Here is a 13,787-nt window from a genome sequence, read left to right as displayed (position 1 = left end):
TGCATTTATGCAGGCTTTCAATATTCTTGAATGAGTTTCGAGGCAAAAATTCCACATTGACATCCTGTTAGTAATAGTAAATATGGTTAGCCATGCTATAGTCTGCAAAAGGAGTCATTCTAGGGCACCGTGATCGAGCCCACGTAGGCTATCACCATCTTCATCCAGCAAATTGGCATTTTCTGTAACTACAGGACATTAAGGAAGGTCGGCAGTGGGAGATGCTTACCACTCTCTCACACAAATCTGCAGTAGAATTTCATTTCAGGGGACCTCCAGACACTGCTCTTAAAAGTTATATATATTAAACTTTTATATATGAATAATAAAGGTCTGAACTGGGTTAAGTATTTTACAAGACAACCTATTAAAATTATTTAGTGTGATCGGACCACGCCCCGTCTCCGCACGGCTAATGGCAGCATTGCACTTTGGGGCCGTGCTTCCTGCTAATGAGTGGTCTAGTCCAGCGCCGGCCAGCCAGGTGACCACATTAGGTAGAGTGTGAGAGCAGAGATGGCAATGTTTTCATTTCTTTAGAAATATAATGCAATATAACACACAGTTCTAATTAAATACAGTTGCCATGGGGACCGTGGTCACGTGGTCCGTGTGGCCTGCTTGAAAGCAGCCTGCGTTCGTCGGGGAAGCACGGAATTAGCAGAATAAGCCCAAACAACCCACCTTCCATCTCAGATCATATTCTCCTTAAACACACACACACACAGCAAAGACAGGGCAAGCGTCAACACAACGACTTCGACGGACGCGTCCACGTTGCGCTGGTTGTTGAAATCACACGTTCGTGAGGTCAGCTAGCGCACACAACCGGGCACACACAGGCCACGGACAGAACGCTCACACGAGCCCACAGCCGAGCATTCACAGAGAGCGTGAGCTCCGTGGTGCAATCCCCTGCAGCTGGACGCGGGGAGCCATCTCACTCTCAAGAAGCATCCTCCCCTGATGACAGTGAGTCGGGTGAAGGTCGGTCCTGAGTTTTAAGGGTAGGAATGATTCACGGCATGTTTCGCCTCTGCTCCTGTTGTTTATCAGACAGACTGGGATAAAATGAGGCCTAGAAGCAACTCAACTAAGCAAAACCTTCACACCAAAAAAAAAGCAAAATAGGATATGGGCTGAGGACAAAGGCCACCTGCCAACCTTGGGCTTTGCCTTGAGCAGATGCAGCTGCATGTTCGAAGAGCCTGCTGGTGTACTTAGCGTCAGTCCTGCCTCGGCCCGCCAGGCCCTGCCTCTCAGCATCACTTGGTGGGGCTGCGTGTACCCTTCACCCAGACCGCCCCGCCCTTCCCAGAGTCCACCCCGGGTGCCATCGGACGTGCGAGGGGGCCCGAGCGGAGTTCATGAAGCAGCAGGGGTGCGGGCCCACCGCCCCCCCGACAGCCCCACGAATGCACGCTCATGCCCTCGGGCGTCTCTCTTCTGCCCCGTCCGTGCTGAGGAACCGAACTCTGCCCACCAACATCATGCAGACAAGTGTCACGGTTGCAGCGGGCGTGTGCGGGCATGGGGACGGGCAGCTCTGTGAGATCTGCACCCGGACTTTCTGAACTGCTGGGCGGTGAGCCGCCTTGACCCAGCGTCTTGATTTCTCACCATCCACACCAACCCCACCACAGCCAGTGCAGACGTGAGGTGCCCCACGAGTCCCTGCTGGGAAACGAGGTGCCCTCGTCAGATCTCATGTTCAAACTTCCATCACATTTCAGAGCAAAAATAGAAATGTGCCACACACGTGAACATCTTGGAAACCCTCCACAATGCACTGAGATGCATCTAATGAGTCCGGTCTTCACTGTCATGACACCTGAAGGGACCCCCTGCTTTGAGCTGGGCACCCACGACCCCTCCGACTGAACCCACCTTATGAGCTGTTTGTCTTCTATACCGAAGCCTGATGACATCAGCGCCCTCTGACATGTGACCCAGTGTGGCTGTTGGGACCTCAGGGCGTTTTTGTGGCTCTGTGTCACCGTGCTTCTTCAGAACCTGCGCCTGACTGCACGTGTGCGAGGCGTGTCTGAGCTGAGCATCAGACGCACGTGGGTGCAGCCCAAAGAGCCCTGATCGGCCATGCAAACGGCGGGACACAGGCACATTCTCCAGCACCCCTGTGATCGCCGGCAGACTCCTGCCTGCACCCCTGGCGTCTAGGAAGGGGTCTGAGATAATCCACAGTGGCTCTCAGTAGAACACCTACGTCCCCCATCACAGGAGGGGTGTCTCAGCTCTGTAAGACACTCACTGCTCGGGAAGGGAACCCGAGCACAGTGTCTCCCCACAGTCCATCCTCACAAGCACATTCGGGTCTTGGCCTCCACGTTGTCCACTGGGGCTTAGATGAGGCCCAGAGGTGCTGAGTAAGTGCGCTGAGGAACACTGTCACAGGCTGCTTTCTCTGCATCTCTGCGAGTGGGCGCCACACTCTGCCATGGCTCGTGTCTCATTCACAGCAGACTCTGCACTGGCCTTCCTCAAGAGGAAGTCCACCATCTTGGACTGCTCGGAATGAGGTAAAACCCCCTGAATGAAGGGGCGGAAGAGATGAGAGAAATGACCTTGGGTGGGGGAGGGACAGATGGGCCAGAAGACCCCCAGGGAGACTAACTTCAAGGAGAAATTCAGCATTCATGGAAGTCAGTGGACATTTGACTTCTTTCTATGTATCATCTATCTACCATCTATCATCTATCTACCATCTATCATCTATCTACCATCTATCATCTTAATCTATCAAGAATTTATTTATTTGACAGAGAGAGTAAGAGAAAGAGAGATCTTGAGCAGGGGTGAAGGGTAGAGGGAGAGGCAGACTCCCGCGGAGCAGGGAGCCCGATGCAGGGCTCGATCCCAGCACCCTGGGGTCATGACCTGAGCCGAAGGCAGATGCTTCACTGACTGAGCCACCCAGGCGGCCCTCTTTTATTTTTTTAAGCTTATTTATTTATTTCCCTCTTTTATTTTTTAAGCTTATTTATTTATTCAAGAGAGTGAGAGAGAGCGAGAGCGTGAGAGCACGTGCCTGGGGAGAGGGGGCAGAGGGGGAGGGAGAGAGAGCCTCAAGAACACTCTGTCCTGAGCACGGAGCCTGATGTGGGTCTCGATCCCACGACCCTGATATCACGACCGGAGCCAAAACTAAGAGCTGGACACTTAACCGACTGAGCCTCCAGGTGCCCCGTGACATCTGTTTATGAGGCAGGCGCACGTCCCGGGATCTGTCCGAGGAAGACAGTGCTGGGGCTGAGTCGCCTTCTGCAGAGTCTTTGGTTGCGACCCTGCTCTTCCTCCCCTGTGAGCCCAGCAGACCCACCCTTGGCTCTCAGAGGACGCACAGGGTCCCACAGGGTGTCCGGCGGCCCCGGGGCCTGCCACGTGCTTCCCAACATGCAACGGGGCTAGATGAGCCCCGAGACCAGCTCAATTAACCCAGTTGGATTTGGACAGTGAATCACAACGTCTGCTTGTGGACACACGTGGTGTGGCCCTCCTGGGGCAGAAACAAGAATTGTGGATTCACCGGTAAACCGCTGGTCCTGGAAGACGGGAGGAGGCATGATGTGCTCTGCCGAGAAGGAGAGGCACCCAGCATGGGGTGGCTACGGAGCAAGCCAGGGTCCTCCACGGACAAACAGCCCCCAGGAGGCCAGAGCCAAATACGGGATGTCAGCACAGCTACTGGATGGGTTTTGGCTCTGCTGAGTCCACAGGGCGGCTATCCACCTCCTCTGGGGAGTGCTCACAGCTTCCCTGGGACAGTCCCTTGCTACCAGACACGGCTGGTCCCCTGACCCAAGGGGATGGATTCTGAGGCACCACGGCAGACTGGAAAGAGAAAGCTGGGTCTACCATGAGAGAGTACATCAACTTCTCGGGCCCGTTGCTCACGCCAAGAGTGGAGACATCGCTGTCCTCTTCGGAGGGCTGAGTGCCTACAGCTCTGGGCAGGGTGGCCATACCTGTCTGGAGCTCTTCTTCCTCCCGCTGGATACACTTCGCGGGACTCGACTGCTGAAGCTGGCTCCTTCTTTGATCTTGGAAAGTAGGGATTGGCACTAAGACCACCCATGGCCGTGAGCAATCCACTCCCTGTGGGTCTCTGTGATGCGTTATTTTGGAGATGTGGTGAAGAGGGGTGCTATGTACAATAATTTATGCGCACATCTGCAGGGAGTCACAGCTTCCCTGGTTCACTTTTTTGCCCCAGCCACCCTGTGGCGAGGCAGGACCTCATCTCTACTACGATGGGTGCAGATATTGAGGCCTGGGGAGTGTAAGCCGCATGTCTGAGGTCACACGAGGGTTCCTGTGAAACCACACCTCTCACGCTGCAGGTCCGGGCTGTTCCGGCCAGGGGGTGGTGGCCTCTGTTTGGAGGCATCAGCAGTGAATGACCCGCATTTCATAAGTGCCTGACCTATGAAGTCCTACTGCTTTCAACCTCCGGGTGTTTAAACTCTCTTAAGTAGGGGTACAAATCACACCTTTTGGGTGGAGAATAGTTGTCTCCAATCACACTAGCCTGGAATTGATAATAAGAAACAGGAAGGGATTCAAAATAGTAGGCTGAAGGATAAACAATCTTTGTATATGAACAGGCAAGTTGCTCATAAGAAAATATCGATTTCTTGGTGTAAAGGAATACAATACCGTGATTACCTCATACACATCAAGAAGACAAAATGCCAGCTTTAATGCACCGTGCTGGGACTCCGCCCCATTCCCTGCTCCGGACAGCGTTCCCACGAATACATGTGTGTTATTGGTCGGTGTACCCCCCGGCTTCCTTGGCAGAGGGAAGGTCTTCCCTGGGACAGTCCCTTGCTACCGGACACGGCTGGTCCCCTGACCCAGGGGGAGTGGAGAAGCGGCCTACGCCCTTCCCCTCCAGAACCCCGGTGTCCACGCTGCATGCCAGAGCGCAAGCCTTTAGCAGGACAGTCTCATTCCCAAATGCGACCTACACAGAACCCCAAATGATGAAGCAGCATGGAGATGGGGAGTGTGTGAGCGTGAGGAGGGCTGTGGGCCTCCATCTCCTCTCTGCTGGCACCCTGAGGCTCCTTTGCACAACCCCGGGGCTGAAGGGCACACGGGGCAGCCGGGAACAGCGAGACAGTGGAAGCCAGCCTCATCTCTGTCTGAAGAGGACAGTCACTTCCTCTTATCGTGGGGACAGCAGGTTTTGCTCCGATGGGAGTAGAATGGGAAGATTTGCTATTAAATGTAGGTTTCAACATCCAGCTGATGTCCCCCAAGACCATTCGTGGCCCCCACGCGGGTCTTCCCTCGGGGTTGGCCCCACTCCAGGTCTGTTCTGTTCCTTTTCCAGTCCCGGGACCCAACATGGCTCACAGAGGCCTTGACCAGGTCACAGGCCCCCTTGCCCCCGGGGTCCCGCTGACTCCGTCCATCCAGCGCCTGCTCACTTGTGCTCGCTTGCATGTCCGGCTCCGCTCAGAGCCTTCCCCTTCTTGCTCAGACCCACCAACGTCAGCCTCCCCCAGGAAGGCCACCAAGAGCTCTTTCAGGGACAGGGACTGGGTGGAGGCGGGCGGTCAAGTTAGCAAGTCTACCTGTGAAGACGAGTTTCCTGACTGTGCGGCCAAGGTCAGAAAACTCCTCCTGATGGATAGAAAGGGGCCTCGGGGGTCACTAGTGTTACCGGCATGGGCCCAGTGACACCCCAGAGCACAGGGCGGTCCCAGGCTTCAGGCACGACACGTGGCAGTGGTTCCCAGGACTCCATGATCTCCGCTGAGAAAGTTAAGTGGTCCACGAAGTTTGGCACTCCGACAGTCTGCCCAGTTTCTAGATTGTTCCCGTTCTTTAAAAGTTTACTTTTAAAAAAAGCATCCTCAAGCCTACATTTTAGCCGTTTCCCTAATGATGGGATTTGAAGGCTGCTTAAATTAAGAATTCATTTCTGCTCCGTTAGGACAAAGACACTGATTAGCCTTAATGTTCACTTCCCTTCCGTTCCGTTCACAGCTGTGCCATTCAGCCACTGCCACGATGATTACTAACGGCTTTTTCCTGAAAGCCACAGAAACACTCATGATTTTAATTTTGGACCAAGGATCAAGTCTCAGCAGAAGCGGCCCCTGAAGTCTGCAGATTTCTCACTCGTAGTTAAATGTCACTTAAGTCTGGCTAAGAGAACGACGCAAAGTCACTAATGAGTCAATCCCAACCCAGCTCAGGATGACAACCAAGGGCTCTGCGAACAGGTGTCGGGCTGAGCGTCGGCGCTGCACAGGAGGGCTGTGCGACCGCCGGCACAGCCCCGTCTCCGGGCCTGGAGGCTCGCGAGCTCAGCTCACCACCCCTGCCTTTCCCATGAGTTACAAATGCGTCTTTAAGGAGTTCAGGTGTGATGAATAGCATCATCCATCCACTGTTGCCTTTTTCTGGATGTGGGAAAAGGAGACTGTTATTTAAATATCTGAAAGCATCCAGATGAAAGGGTACCTTCTGCTCTTAAAGTTGAACGCTACTCACTTCCAAAGTGACATTAGTTGTATTTTATACAATGTTATTTATTTACTTTTTAATCGAATTTTATTATGTTATGTTAATCACCATACATTACATCATTAGTTATTGATGTAGTGTTCCATGATTCATTGTTTTCATATAACACCCAGTGCTCCATGCAGGACGTGCCCTCCTTAATACCCATCACCAGGCTCACCCATCCCCCACCCCCTCCCCTCTAGAACCCTCAGTTTGTTTCTCAGAGTCCATCGTCTCTCATGGTTCATCTCTCCCTCCGATTCCCCCCCTTCATTTTTCCCTTCCTTCTCCTAATGTCCTCCAGGCTATTCTTTATGTTCCACAAATAAGTGAAACCATATGATAACTGACTTTCTCTGCTTGACTTAGTTCACTTAGCATAATCTCCTCCAGTCCCATCCATGTTGATGTAAAAGTTGGGTATTCATCCTTTCTGATGGCTGAGTAATATTCCATTGTATATATGGACCACATCTTCTTTATCCATCATCTGTTGAAGGGCATCTCGGCTCTTTCCACAGTTTGGCTATTGTGGACATTGCTGCTATGAACATTGGGGTGCATATGGCCCTTCTTTTCACTACATCTGTGTCTTTGGGGTAAATACCCAGGAGTGCAATTGCTGGGTCATTCGGTAGCTCTATTTTTAAATTTTTGAGGCACCTCCACACTGTTTTCCAAAGTGGCTGTACCAACTTGCATTCCCACCAACAGTGTAAGAGGGTTCCCCTTTCTCCACAACCTCTCCAACATTTGTTGCTTCTTTCCCTGCTGATTTTTGCCATTCTGACTGGTGTAAGGTGGTGTCTCAATGTGGTTTGTTTTAAATCTAAATTCTAAACAAACGCGGTGTTAAATCCTTTTTACTACTCTCTGTATTTAATAAGGTTTTATGCCAAAGTTTGCTTGAAGATTTGCCCATCATGTTTAAACTGGAAATAACACTTTAAAGACAGAGAGAAGGGTTTTTTGAAGCTTAGGCAAATCTGGGGTTACTGCTGAGCATGCTACGTGGTGTGATGCTGATCAGCTCGTGTCTCTGATGGACGGGTCGTTCTAACGCTCGCTCGTGGGAGGTCCCTGTGCAGGGATGCCACATGACATGCAGAACGCCCAGTTAGATTCGACGTTCGGATACTAAAAGAATAATTATTGTACCTATGCAATTTTACGAAGGCACTCTGTGCTTTCATTGGCTCAGTGTTGGCTTGATACCCCCCAAGGAGATGCTCAGGCCTAGAGTATCTCCCAGAGACCCTGGCCCAGCTAGTGCTGGGGGATCCCGGGCAAGTTCACGTCATGGCCCCAGAGCCAGTGTAAAGTGTGCAGCCAGCGGGGAGAACCATTCACTTAGTGGAACGAACCAAAGTAATTTATTAAAGCCCCAATTCTATCTTCTCCCCCTCCAACTAAAAACATCAGACCTGACATCCAACCCCGAAGGGCCAGCTATGGCCAGCATTCGTGGGCTGCAGGGGCGCCCAGCACGGCCCCACAGTGTGCAGGTGCTTCTGGAGTTACTGGCTTCGTGTGAAGACAGGGAATGGGACCCTCCACCTGCTTCCCTGCCTCTCAATCTCTTTGTTACATCACCTGCTGTCTGGAGGGGAGTTCTTCAGGCATTTTAACATTCAAAGAAGCCACGATGTTAACTTTTAAAAACTGCTAAATATTCTGTATTTGATATGTCGCCTTAATTTTCTGCGCTGGATGAATATCCAGCGTCTGGCTTTGCCTGTTCACTCTCCACGGAACGACCTCCACGCCGAGTGTCAAGGGCTCTGATGCGCAGGACGAACAAGCGTTCCACTTATGATTGTGCCTTGCCTGGGGCTTCGCACAAGTCACTGCACATATGCAGTGACGCTCTGTTTCTTTCCCTTTAAAAATATCTGATCGCGGCAGAACGGTTCGATAAACTCCAGTACAAAGTACAGAGCGTTGGAGACCTTTCCACTACTGTAGAATTTCCTGATGTAACGCTCACAAGAAAAGTGGTGTGTAAACTAGTGCACTTCCTGATCCTCCTCGTGCAGGGAGGAAGGACGGGAGGCATTTACCAGGATGCCCTCGGGCACGGTCTCTGATTGGAGGACGACAGCGACCTTTTGTTGTCCTCCAAACTTCCTGAGCTCTGCAGATCTTTTTCAACCAGCCGGTAGTGTTTTAGAAGTAAACAGAAAGCATAGTAGAGCCGCCCTGTGAATCTCCTACTTTATCGGATGAGACAGTCCAGAAGGAGGATATGGCGGCAAGGCTGAGCTGGGAGCTGGTGCAGCTCCTGCCCCTGCGGCTCACGGTGAGCCCCCGCCTGGGGAAGCCCAAGAGCGGTGCACGCAGGCAGCTCCCAGTCCAGCACAAAAAACGGCTCTCCAGACGTTCATCGTGTGTAGGAAACACGAAGAAGGAACAGTTCTGTGCTTTTCCTTAGCCATCCATCTGTGACACAAGCAGGGCTTCTCAGGCATCGAAGAAGGCAGCTTGGGAACATAGTCCTGAGAATGGTTGCACCTGAGCTCCTTGCAGACCCTGAACACGGTGCAGGGGGTGGGCGGTAAAGGCAGAGACGCATGGCGCTGTGTGTCTTGAGGCCCCATCAGACATCTCCGTCCCCGGGAACTCCTTCAGAAGGAAGGTGTGAGGTGGTGGATACACAGAGGCCAGGCCCACGGTGACCCAACTGTCCCAAACCAGAAATCCAGGCCCCTGGCCCCTTAACGCCCCTTTCTTCTGTCTCAGACACGCAGCCTGTTGCCTCCACTCATCTGCGGAGCGCAGAGCCTTGCCTTGGAGGAGGACACTCGGTATTGGAACGCTGAAAATAAAATGCTATTATACCTATTTTGTAAATGAGGAGCTGGAGCTTCAGGGATTTCGGGTAGTTGACCTAAAGTCCTAGGAGGCACGCCTGACATTTAACACTGTATTAGTTTCGGGCGTGCAGCAGAATGATTTGGTGTTTGCACGCTCCACAAGCAATCAGCACCATACGCCCGGTCGCCAGCCGCTGCCGCACACGGGTACAGAACACCTCAGTGACAACACTCCCACGACCACGCCACAGAGGTGCTAGACCAGGGGCCCCACCCTTCTCTCTGGCTCCCGAGTCCAGCTCTTCCCGGGCTGCACGCCTGCTCAACCGCCATCCGGAACCCCTGCAGACATGCTTGGGAAGATGATGGGCACACGAATATGTGGCCGGTACCGCTTCTCCTTGGCTTTCTGTGCCTTTCTGAAGTGTCCACGTGCCCACTGTCCTCAATCTCCTCCCTGAAGCACTCCTTTTCTGGATTCGAAATCTGGGCTCAGAAAAGAGTAATGACCAATTCGTTCATACTAAAACCTAAATGGATGCCAGTAAGCCTTCCCCAAGTGCCCACGCTACATCCCATTCTGCCTGACGGTGGCCGGGGCCAGGAACTGTGTCCGCACTCAGAGCCATGAAGCGTTGAGGGTAGCCTGCTTTTCAGGGGCCAGTCTCGAAAGGAGCCTTGAGTCTTCCAGCCCTGGCACACCACACGGCAGGGTGAGAGGCCCGGGCCTACTGAGAAGTCCTGTTCCTGTCCGAGGACCAAATACTGAGCGCACTCTGGGCTAGTCCTACCTTATTAAAATGCCTCCTTAAAGCATCACTGAGAAGATGATATTTTCACACATATAATTGCACTGAACTGAGCATCTCCTGGAAACAGAAGTTGAGAGGGATGTTCTCCGGGCTGTAAGCACTGCTACCTCCTCATCACGTTCGAGCCCTGAACACCTGTGGGCCTTTGTCCCAGAAATCCCCATTCAGCAGACACCTGTTGGCTGACCCTGAATTTGGGGCACAGTGACCCATGCTCGGGGCCCACAGTCTGGAGGAAACTGACACAGAAACACACGATTTCTGTCCAGTGAAGTGAGTTCAGACCTGGCAAAGGCACAACGGGAGTTCTTCATGTGGTCACGTGGATTAGGTCAGGATTTCACGGGGTGAGTTATTTTAAAAAATGCATTTCTTAACCCCAGGAACTCTGCTTATGATTTATTATGTTCAGATGTTGCATAGACGTGAATAAACTCATAATTATATGTAAAATTTATTATATAAATCTATTAAAATATTTCAGAGCCAAAATGTTATGCTTATTCTTACTTTCTGAAAGAAAGCAACTTCAAAAATGTGATTTGTGGGTGGTTGTTTCAGACCCCGAATCTTTGCAAATACCCACTTTCAGGACTATTTAGCCATAAAACTGAATTTTGATCTATAGCCCCAGGCCTAGCCATTGTTCACTATTCCTTTGGATATTAATAAAAGTGAATAATGTTTGTTAAAAATGACAGATGAAACTGGGCACCTATTAATCATTGACAAATCATGCCGAAGGTGTCATTCTTCTTGTTTAAATACATCACCCATCACGTTGACTAGCGGGAACCCTAATAGGTACACAGTTTCACGGCAGCCACCTAGATGGCAATTCATTCTTAAAGCCCTCGGTTTCCAGATCGATTTTGGTTTAACAAATTATGGAGCCCCAGCCCGAGATGCACTGCAGATGGATGGCGCACACTGCAGCAGCTTGGTTGCTCAGTATTGTCTCAATCCGCGCAAATGGCTGGTCCTGTGGGGTCCCAGTGACATGAGGGAAGTGCCAGGTCCAGCTGCCTCCCAGGAGCACATCCCGTGATCAGCGGCCACAAACGCGTGTTTTGGCACCGTGACACAAATGCACGGTGCTCCTGTTGCCAGGTTCACGGGCAGCCTGTTTGCCTCCAGCAATTTATGTTCTGTAATGAAAATCCCATCCTATGTGGGGCTCTCAGGGGTCACTCGGGAGCCAGAAGAGCAGAGTGATGGGGCCCGCGGTGCAGCCCCCTCCCCAGCTCAGGAGCCACGTCCCTAAGGAAGCACAGCACCGGCTGCCGGGGCCAGGCAGACAGCCTCCCCGACGGACCTTGCCCTCCCTGGGCGGAGCTCTGTCAGAACTCTCTGAAACTCGACAGGCTCCTCCTAAGTCACGGAGGCCCCAGGAGCTCACGGCTCTGAGCGGCCACCAGAGCTGAGATGTCTGGGTTTGTCCTCAGGGACTCTGCTCCGCGTGCCCGAGTCTTGCTGCCATTACGAACATCTGTGTGGACGGCACAGCTTCCCAGCCACTCGACTGGCCCACATCCAGGCCGAAGGATGCGCTCGCTTCTGTTTCTGGGGCAAAACACGTGAGTCTTGTCCCCCGTCTGTAAAATGGGGGCCGCATGACGTGAGAAGAACCCACGGGATGTCCCTGAGCAGAGTGCGTGGCACTAACTTGCCCTCGGCATGTCCTGACCTCCCCGTGAAAACGCAAACAGCTCTTGGGAGACGTGACGCTGTGTCCCTTCCCTCCCAACGTGAGTACAGCTGAACCACCCAGGAAGGTCTCTGGCCGGAGCTCAGAGCCCAGGTAGTGAGGACCGGGAGATGGACGGACTCCAGAAGAACACAAACATGGAGTGGGGATCCTGAAGATAGACCGTTGATTTCCTGACTTTGTCCTTCATCTGCAAAATGGACCCACACTTCAGACTGTTCCCATCCGTCAGCCGTTGAACTTGGGTGTTCTGGAGAAGGACCAGGAAGTACCAGCCCCACTGAACGGTCTTAGCTCACGCTGACCTTGGGACACAGGGCCTTGGCCGTGGTTCATCAGCTGTCAGAAAAAGCATTTATTCATGGAATCTGGCAAATATGTGCTTTGCCTACATCTCTGTCTCATATGATGTGTCATGGCCCTTATATTTCTCAACTGGTTTTCCATGAACTTTGAAGATGCATATGGTTGCTATTAAAAACATTTTCTGCATTTGGGGCACCACCCAGGTGAGTATCCGACTCTTGATTTCAGCTCAGGTCGTGGTCTCAGGGTCATGAGATCGAGCCCCGAGTTGGGCTCCATGTTCAGCGAGGAGTCTGCCTGAGATTCTCTCTCCCCTTCTGTCCCTCCTTTCTCTCTCTCTCTCTCTCTCTCTCATAAATAAATAAATAAATAAATAAATAAATAAATAAATCTTTAAAGGGGGAAAACGGCAGAGAAGTCAACGGAAATACGACCAGTGGCTAAGGGGTCAGACCCGCTTTCTGGTGCAGGGGGTATCTGGGTCCCGTCGGATGACTCCGCTTGAGGGCAAGTGCCAGTCCCAGAGACCACACGACCTTCCGTGTCCGCCCCCACTCCTCCAGCACGATGGTGGCCGTGGAGGGCTGGGCTAATTGCCATGCATTGCCTGTAAGAGTTCATGAACTAACAGCAGGAGTGTTTTCATATCAAACGCCATGGTCACACAGAAGTCCCCATCCACTCACAGCTCGGGTCCGTGTCCGCCTTACCAGCTGGAGGAGCCCGATGACCCCAAAGCACTTCGAATCTGTGGGAAGAGCCTGATGACCCCAAGTCAATTAGAGATTCCTCCGAGTTCCCAGATCGGGGCTCTACATGATCACCAAATGATTTTCTGCCCTCCCGATAAAAAATTACTGCACCACAAAAGAGGCTTGAGATTATCTGGCTTTTCTCAGGGACAGGACCTGCCATGCATAGGGCTAAGCCACCAGGCTTCTATTTTTTCTCTCCTATATCTCTGGGCAGTGAGGATCTACAGAACTCTAAAACCATCACAGCTGAACTTTCCTCTGCAAATCTGCAGTGCTGAATTCTGAAACCCACGAGCATGGCTTCGGCTGGACTGGGCGACTTGGCCAGTGTGCAGGCGCAACATAGCAGTGCTCCGGGAACTGGAACAGTCCTCAGTACAGAGCAGTCAGAGGTCGTTCAGCGGCCCATGGGGCTCATCAGGGTCGCCCCGTGTCTGGTCTCTGTGTGGCCGCAGTGGTCCTCCCCAGCTGCTCCAGGGGCCACACCTCCTCCCCCCATCCTCCTTCCGGGCGCAGCTACCGGCCTTCGAGCACCTGGACTCCCTCCTGCCTTTTCTTTAAAAGAAGGATTTTAATTCTGATCACTATTACGATTGCTAGTTTTGAATCTAAGAGGCCCTAATTACCAATTTTGAGCAAATGATGTTTTCGGGCCTCACAGACCCATCCTGTTACATGACAGCTCCTGGGAATGCGGTCCAGCCGCTCTGTGAAGGGGAGGCCATGGTGTGTCCTGGCAGCCGCCCTCCCTCCTGCAGAGAAGCCCTGCCCTCCCAGCCTCTCTGGCAGCCCCTGAGCCTCCAGGGACAACGTGGGATGCCGGGTGCACACAGTCTTCCCGAGGCAGTGCGAA

The sequence above is a fragment of the Eumetopias jubatus genome, unplaced genomic scaffold (genome assembly GCF_037043125.1).
Source record: "Eumetopias jubatus isolate StellerSeaLion01/CBP00866 unplaced genomic scaffold, mEumJub1_p1.0 scaffold_2, whole genome shotgun sequence".
Lineage (NCBI taxonomy): Eukaryota > Metazoa > Chordata > Mammalia > Carnivora > Otariidae > Eumetopias > Eumetopias jubatus.
This window is presented reverse-complemented; position numbering follows the sequence as displayed.